The 7,683-nt window shown below is 44.3% G+C and overlaps 1 protein-coding gene and 1 long non-coding RNA gene across 6 annotated transcripts in view; one reads left to right on the top strand and one right to left on the bottom strand.

Moving 5' to 3' along the window:
- The window catches only part of MAPK4 (mitogen-activated protein kinase 4), a 143,544-nt gene extending 143,247 nt beyond the window's left edge, over positions 1 to 297 (bottom strand). For 2 of the 3 annotated variants that reach the window (XM_019627587.1, XM_019627584.1), the window contains exon 1: positions 214 to 293. The gene's annotated coding sequence lies outside the window, so the exon portion shown is untranslated. Of the gene's footprint in view, positions 1 to 213 lie in introns of all 3 variants that reach the window. The other variant, XM_019627582.1, reaches the window with a different exon arrangement.
- A 184-nt stretch (positions 298 to 481) lies between these two features.
- Positions 482 to 5,381, top strand: LOC109373586 (uncharacterized). Of its 3 annotated transcripts, none has more exons than XR_002122253.1 (4): positions 482 to 824; positions 996 to 1,065; positions 1,490 to 1,572; positions 5,091 to 5,381. It is a non-coding gene; the product is annotated as an uncharacterized LOC109373586 (long non-coding RNA). The 3 variants fall into 3 exon arrangements; XR_002122254.1 differs by lacking the exon at positions 5,091 to 5,381 and adding an exon at positions 2,414 to 2,453; XR_002122252.1 differs by lacking the exon at positions 5,091 to 5,381 and having other exon boundaries at positions 1,490 to 2,378.
- Positions 5,382 to 7,683: the final 2,302 nt, after the last annotated feature.

A 7,683-nucleotide genomic window follows, 5' to 3' on the forward strand; every position in this document is an offset into this window, starting at 1 on the left:
CTCGAGCCGGGCCCCGCCCCCGGCCCGCTGGGCCCCCACCTGCTGCGGCGGCCAGCGGAGAGGAGCCCGGCCCAGGGCGGCCGCCTTCCCCGTGCGCCCCGCTCCCCCCTCCCACAGCCTCCCGGCCGCAGGACCGCGCGGTTCCGGGGCGGGGCGGGGCGCGCACCATGTAGACCAGCCCTCCCCGACCTAGCCCCTCGGAGTCCATCTCACCTGAGGGGCCGAGCGCCCGCGTGTTCTGAGTCGAGCCCCAGTCCCGGGGTAGCCTGGCCTTCCCGCCTGGGCGCACGCTCTCCAGAGCCCTCCGTCCCCCTAGAAGCCCGTCCTCTCTCCTCCCCGGAGGAGGGGACCCCTCGGGCTCTGCTGGAGAGGGAGGGGGTGGCGGGAAGCGGGGTCCTCCCCAGCCCGAGCCGAAATCCGGCCTCCCCGCCAGATCAGCCCCACGCTGCTGCGGCGGCGAGGGCGCGGGGCAGAGGAGGAGCTGGTGGGGACCGGGTGGCCCCCGGTTTTGGAGCCTGGCGGTCGCCTGCCGGCGCCGGGCCGGGGGAGACCCGGGTGGGCGGGAGGCGGGAACCAACCGGAGGGGTGAACGGGCGCAGAGCGCACGTGCACGGGGCCAGAGCGCGCCCTGGATTCAGACGCCGCCACCCGGGCTGTGAATCTGTGCTTCTCTGCACGGCAGCCGGGATAAAACTGACAGAAGGGAACCAACACTTTGGAAGCCAGAGAAAAAGGAAAGGGAAGCCACCAGCCCCGAAACACTGGCAATACCTGCTGTTTAGGTGGTGCCTTCTAGCAAATCCAAAGCGGTCCACACTGATTAGGTGTGTGCACCCCAGTGGAATAGTGGTGAAGCCGCTCTTCTAAGCTGAGAAAAATATGATAACCTAGATATTGTATAATGAGGTCGCTATTGGGTTTAGCTGCCCATAAGCCCTCCCTTCTCCCAACTCCCAAAACATTCAGAGAGAGAACCTCATTTTGACACTTTACAGGTTCTGCTGTATACGACGGTTATTTATGCTTCATCCCCCATCTCCAACTCCAGAGCCCAGTACAATTCAGGTGCATAATAGGTGCTCAATAACTGCTGAGAAAAATTAACGTGTGAATCCTATTACTGTGCTAATTGTGACGTGGGCAACAATATAAAAATTTTAAATTGGGGGATCATATTGGAAAATGCAAGTGGGTAGAACAGTGATGGCTGTATGAAGAGTAATAAATGTTAGCTGTAATTATTATATAGATACAATTGCTATTCATCATATGTATGTAGGTAGTGGGTTAAGGATTACATGCTAAGTTAGAGATAGCAAATGTGTGTGTATCTGTGGTTAAGGCGTTCCAATGTGTCTTCCCCAAAGAGAACATTTTAACATTTTGTTTTTTTAATTTTCATTACAAATAAGTATTATCAGTTCAGCGGGTATGCATAAATATGAAATATTCCATGTTGACTTATTCATTTTTATAACATCTTTTCTAGGAAGAAACAAGAGGCCCCAAGGATGCTCATTTTGTCCAAAAGAGCCAGAAACTGAAATGTCCCACCACATGAAACCCGCTAGGGTAAGGGTTTGGTGACCTGAATGAAGAGGCCGACCCAGGAGGACACCAGGAAAGCTCCGATCTCCCTCCTGGGTGTTTTAGATTAGTCTTGGGTCTGTGAAACTGCTCTTGGGAGCAATGTTCTTGTCCATGTGAGATAATTTATCTCTTCCATTTGGCAACCGGGAAAATGTAATTTTCTCCATGTGATGAGCATGAATGAGTGGCTCGTGCATAGTGAATGGCCGTCCTCCAAGTAGTGCGACAAGGGTGTAAAATATGCATTTTAATATCAGAGTCCATTGCCACACAATACCAGGGGAGTGAATGGGAACTGGGATATTTATCTGAGTACCCTCCATGACATGTGTATCACCTGTGTATCAATGGGTTGGTCTCCTGTGGATGCTGCTATCAGGAAAGAGATTAGTCTTTATTTTTACCCTGAGAGAAGACTCCTAAAGAAACAGCTGGGGCCTAGGAAGGGATCGTTCAGCAGAAAATAACCATACAGAGCCCAGGGGTTGGGAAGATCACCAGGTCATTTTAGGGCTTTTTTTTTTCCTGGGAGTAAAAATGTACCAGCTTTCCCCCATGCCTATGACTAGAAACCACAAGCTGTACCCTAGTGGCTAGGCCAGGGGTGCCAATATCTGTGGTGGTCCTGGAGGACGCAAAGGTAGGGAGTTGCTGAATGGAGCAGGAAAGTGCCATGCCTGCCTTGCTTAGGGTATTTAGATATAATGTTTTTAGTATACTTGTATGTACTGCCGAAGTGAGAACGATATAATTTTTTTTAAAGGTTTTTATTGGGGAACTAGGGGAAGGGGAACAGACAAGTTGCTGTCCTTTTGTTCTCCAGTCTAGTTGTGGAGGACGTTGCTTCACTGGCCCAAGTTGGCACCATCATTGCACTCTTCCCGGGTGAGGCAGATCAGTCGCCGGCTTCTGGACGGCCGCTCACTGTGGCTGCTGGCTGCTCATGCTGGCTGCTAGCTACTCATGGTAGCCCATGGCAACCCACTGCAGCGGGGGCTGCAGCCTACACCGAGCTGGCAACTCACAGCTGCCCAGCTCCAGGTCAAGCTGTTGTTCAGCATCTTAGCTGTAGAGGGCAGTGTCACTGGCCCTCATATGTGGGATCTGAACCGGGGCCCTCTGGCGTCCCAAGCCAGCTCTTAACCAACGCGCTACTCGAGCGGCCCAATTTTTTTTTAATATTATTGATATAGACTGAATGTTTATATCTCACAAAAATTTGTATGTTGAAACCTAATCCCCAATGTGATAGTATTTGAAGGTGGGGCCTTTGGGAGGTGATTAGGTGGTGAGGGTGGTGCCCTCAGGAATAGGATTAGTGCCTTATAAAAGAACGTGGATTGAAGATAGTGGTCTAAGAACCAGGAAGCCAGCTTTCACCAGACACCAAATCTGCCAGCACCTTGCTCTTGGACTTCCCAGCCTCCAGAACTGTGAGAAATAAATGTTTAAGTCCCCCAGTCTATGGTATTTTTGTTATAGCAGCCTGAATGGACCAAGACAATTGTGCTGACCAAATTCATCTCTCATGACACCCATTTTTTACTTGAGTCTAGGTGGAGGAGGGGAGGAAACTTAGATTTATTAAACACAGTTTTTTCCCACCCTGCCTTTTCTACTCCAAGGAGGACTTGGCATCAGGGCCAATGACTTTACGTATGGCCTCTTTCCAAAGGGTTAGGACTGGTCCTGTTTAAACAACCAACTGAACTATGACTTCTAGAAGATGGAGTCACCACAGCAGGGGTATATAAATATACCTGTGCTATGCCAGGCATCCTGCTTCTCTTGGCTTGCTCCCTTTTGGGAATAGTCTGATCCATCTCTCTCTCTCTCTCTCTCTCTCTCCATGTATATCTCAATCTTTCTCTGTGTATGTCTCTCTCTGTCTCTCTCATCTTGCTGTTATTGTCTGTCTTCTATCTATCTATCTATCTATCTATCTATCTATCTATCTATCTATCTATCTATCTATCTCATCTCACTTCTCTCACACACACATACCCTTTTTCTTTCTCCTCTCTCTTTTTTCATATGTGCTGCCTGTCTGGCTGGGCAGGTGAGACAGGCCTGGGGCTATTCTCACACCCTGGGACCTCAGGTCTAGAAATTAGAGATAACCCGCTCTTCACTTTCATCCCATGTGGCTCTGGAAAGGCCTTTTCTCACCAGCAGAGAGATGAGCTCGAAGACACAGGCATAGACAGGGAGAAGGAAGTAGCAGGCTCTCGGGGTGCTTGGTTTTAACGATAGGCTAGTGATTCCAAACCTATATGTTCACTAGAATCACCTAGGAAATCTTTAAGTACGCTGAGAAAAAGAAGCAATAGTTGGTCACGATGACCCTCTTACCAATGTCTGTCCCCATTTATAGTATCCTGCCTTCCCTCCTTTCATTGTAGATAAATTGTCCCTGCTCCATAGGAAGTCACCCTCCCCTAGTGTGCACGATCCCACTTCCTCTCACTTAGTCAAGGACATTACTCTATAAATGCCCTCCTCTCTCTTTGCTTATCCGTTTTTCCTCATTGCTGGGTCATAAGCAGCAACTTTCAAATATGGTTTAATGTTCCCATCTTTAGAAAACAAAACAAAAAAACCCAGACACTCTTTTGACTCCATTTCTCTCCAGCTGCTTTCCCAACTCTCTTCTCTTTACAACAAACCTCTGCAAAACAAAACTTGCCTCTTATTGTCTTGAATTTCTCTCTTTAACCCATTCTAGTTATCTCTCCTTGGAGACTGCTCTTGTCAAGGTCATCTGTGATCTCCATGTTTTTAAATTTAATGACCAGTTCTCAGGCTTTATCTTATTTGACCTATCCAGCGTTCAACATAGTCAATCATTCTTGTCTTCTTGAAATACTTTTCTCATTTGGCTCCCAAGGCACTTCTGGTTTTTATTCAACCTTACTGGCCCTTTGGGAAACAACAAATGCTAGCTACTCAAAACAGCACAGCAAACAGTATATAAAATGGAAAAGTACTTGTGCCATATCCACCAAATTCAGAAACAAGACAGAGATGCTTACTATTATCATTATTAACATTGTCTTAGAGGCTAAAACAAAGCAATAAAACATGAAAATGATATGGTAGATACAACTCTTCAAAAGGAAAATACAAAAAAAGTCTTCATGTATAGGTGCTACAATTATACAGCTAAAAACTTTAGACTCTAGTTATTTTTCTTTTTACAAAATATTTTACAAAAATTAATAAGGTTGTGGTAAGGTAGCTAGAAATAGTATAAAAATAAATAAAACTAAAAGCTGGTTCTTTGAATAAAAAAACAATAAAATATGTACACTCCTCAGAATCCCAAATAAGGGGAAAAAATAAAGAAAACATAAAGAATATTATCAATGAAAAAGGTAATATAAGCATAGATTTGAGATATTCTAAAAATGATAAAAGGAAATTAAGTGCAATTCTCTAGCAAGACATTTAAATTAGTTATTTTTACTTTTTATTATCAGACACTGTTGTTGCTTTCACAGGGCTCACAGTCTAGTGGAGATACATATTAAATAGTCATTCACTGCCTAATGACATTTAGATGAAGGACGGATTGCATCTACAATGGTGGTCCCATGAGATTTTAATGGAGCTGAAAAATTCTTACCATCGAGTGATGTCATAGCCATCGTGAGATCATAGCTCAACATTACTCACCTTGTGGTGATGCTGGTGTGAACAAACCTACTGCACTGCTAGTCATATAGGTGTATCGCATGTTCACAATTATGTAAAGTATGTAATACTTGATAATGATAATAAATGACTATATTACTGTGTTATGTATTTACTACTATCCTTTTTTAATCATTAGTTTTGAGTGTACTCTTTCTCCTAATAAAAAAATAGTTTGCTGTAAAACAGTAGGTTGTGTCATGTCAGTAGCGGCCTCATACGCCTCGTGTTTACCACATTTCTTGATTGTATCTTTTTCTCTTGTGCTTTATTTAATCTTGTGTTTGTACAGTAACAGGCTGGACAGGCTTGCAGCCCAGGAGCAGTAGGCTATACCATACAGCCTAGGTGTGTAGTGGGCTAGACCATCTAGGTTCATGTAAGACACTATGATGTCTGCACAAGGACGAAATAGCCTCATGATGACTTTGTCAGACTGTATGCCTGTCATTTAAGTGGTGCATGACTGTACATGCTTAAACAAAAAAAATTGATTTTCCTTGTATGAAAAGCCTAACTAGCAGACCTAATCTCATTTGGTGGGGGAGGGGTGTCAAAAAAGGCTTCCTGGGGAAGCAAAAATTAAGTTTTATGTGGAACAGCAGAAGAGTGGCTGAGGCCGAGTGAACAGTGTGAGAAAAGGCCCAGGAAAAGATTGGAGCATTTGAAAATGTCACAGGCTGGAGGACAGGGTGGGTGGAAGGGAGAACAACCAGAGACAGAGTCAGGGTACAAATTGTGCAAGGCTTTGTGGCCCATGGCAAAAATTTCAGCCTACAACCTAAGTGTCATGGGAAGCCCTTTTAGCATTTTAAACAGGGAAGACTTGAGCCCCTACTGTGCTAAATGACTTTATCTGAAAGGTCTGCAAAAAATTGTAACCATGCAGTCAGCCAGGCAGCATTTCCCACTATCCCTTGTCCCTAGCATCATTGAGTGATAACTGGTACCCCTCTTTACCCCATGACTTCCTATCTTAGAGGTTTGTGGAAATTCTTCAGCACTTTCAAGGCAAGTCAATCCAGGTATTAGGTATCAAGTGGTTTGGACAGATCTTGACTCGCACCTGATTCCCACAAACAGAGCCAACCTCTGAGCCTGCTTACTTCCCAGAAGGTTCTTGGCTGGTTTGGATCGTCCCAGCATTCTCTTCTTTCAACTTGTGATAAGACCTACCTGAAATTCTAACTCCATGTTCCCTGATCTGTCCTTACCTCACCCAGTCGTATGGTTTTCAAACTATACGTCATAACCCCTCATGGGCTGTGTAATCAATTTAGCAGATCTTGCCAGCATTTCTGAAACACTGAAATAGAATACAATAGAAAACATCAAAATTCATTGTACATGATGAGAGTATCGTCTGATGACTTTTCATGTCAGATATAGATTTGTGTGGGGATTAGGATGTGTGTGTGTGCACGGGCCCCATAGATCACATCGTTAAATGGTTTTCTTAATTATGGGTCATGATCAGAAAAAGTTTGAGATCCACTACCCTACTTCCTCCCGTCTCCTGCTCAGCACAGGAATTTGAATCTAGTGAGGTCTGACTCTCCTGCTGTACCTCATTTCATTTATCCAACTCATATTTATTTATCGCCTGACATGTTAAAAAATCCTGTTCCTCTCATACAAACAACCCACTGCTATTGGAATATATTTGAGTTTTTCTCCTAATTGTAGAGCTTACCTTGAGGTTTTCTCCTCATTATCAACAGTGGGATGTACTTATAAAAGTGACCCATAGTTTGATGAGTAGCTCACACCCATAAGGACTGTTGGGGCCCAGGGCAGGCCGCCACCAAGATATCCCACAATGTCATATTGATTATTTTGAATTAAAACCACTTGAATATAAGGAATGGAGGCATCATATATAAACAATTCTTTCAAGAAGTTTTGCCTGTATATGACTTAAGAGCCTGCAAATATTGCTGAGCTTTGACCTAGATTTTTCACTTCTGGAGATCTCCCCAAAGGAAATAAATCGAGATTTTGTCAAAGATTTAGGCACAAGGATGATAACTGCAGCTTTACCTATAATAGATAAATTTTGGCAACAATGTAAATACCAAACAATGGGAAAACTGTTAAATAAATTACGGCGTGTCTTCATGACAGAATATTGTTCCAGCCAATAAACATAGTATTTTGAAAGAATTTCTTAATGGCGTGAAATAATACTCATAATGGGTCAAGTTAAAAAACAGGTGCTTTCTCAAAAGTGCGAGCTCTGAGCAACAGAGGTTCGACTCCTGGCCTGAGCTGAGCTGCTGCTGAGCTTCAACAGGTGGCAGGATGGCTCAGCTAAAAACAAAAACAAAAACAAAAACAGGTTATAAAAATATGGTTATAAGTTTGTTATATACAATATGTTATTGATAGGCAAAAAAAGGT

This window comes from Hipposideros armiger, unplaced genomic scaffold, assembly GCF_001890085.2.
Source record: "Hipposideros armiger isolate ML-2016 unplaced genomic scaffold, ASM189008v1 scaffold_736, whole genome shotgun sequence".
In the NCBI taxonomy this organism is placed as follows: Eukaryota; Metazoa; Chordata; class Mammalia; order Chiroptera; family Hipposideridae; genus Hipposideros; species Hipposideros armiger.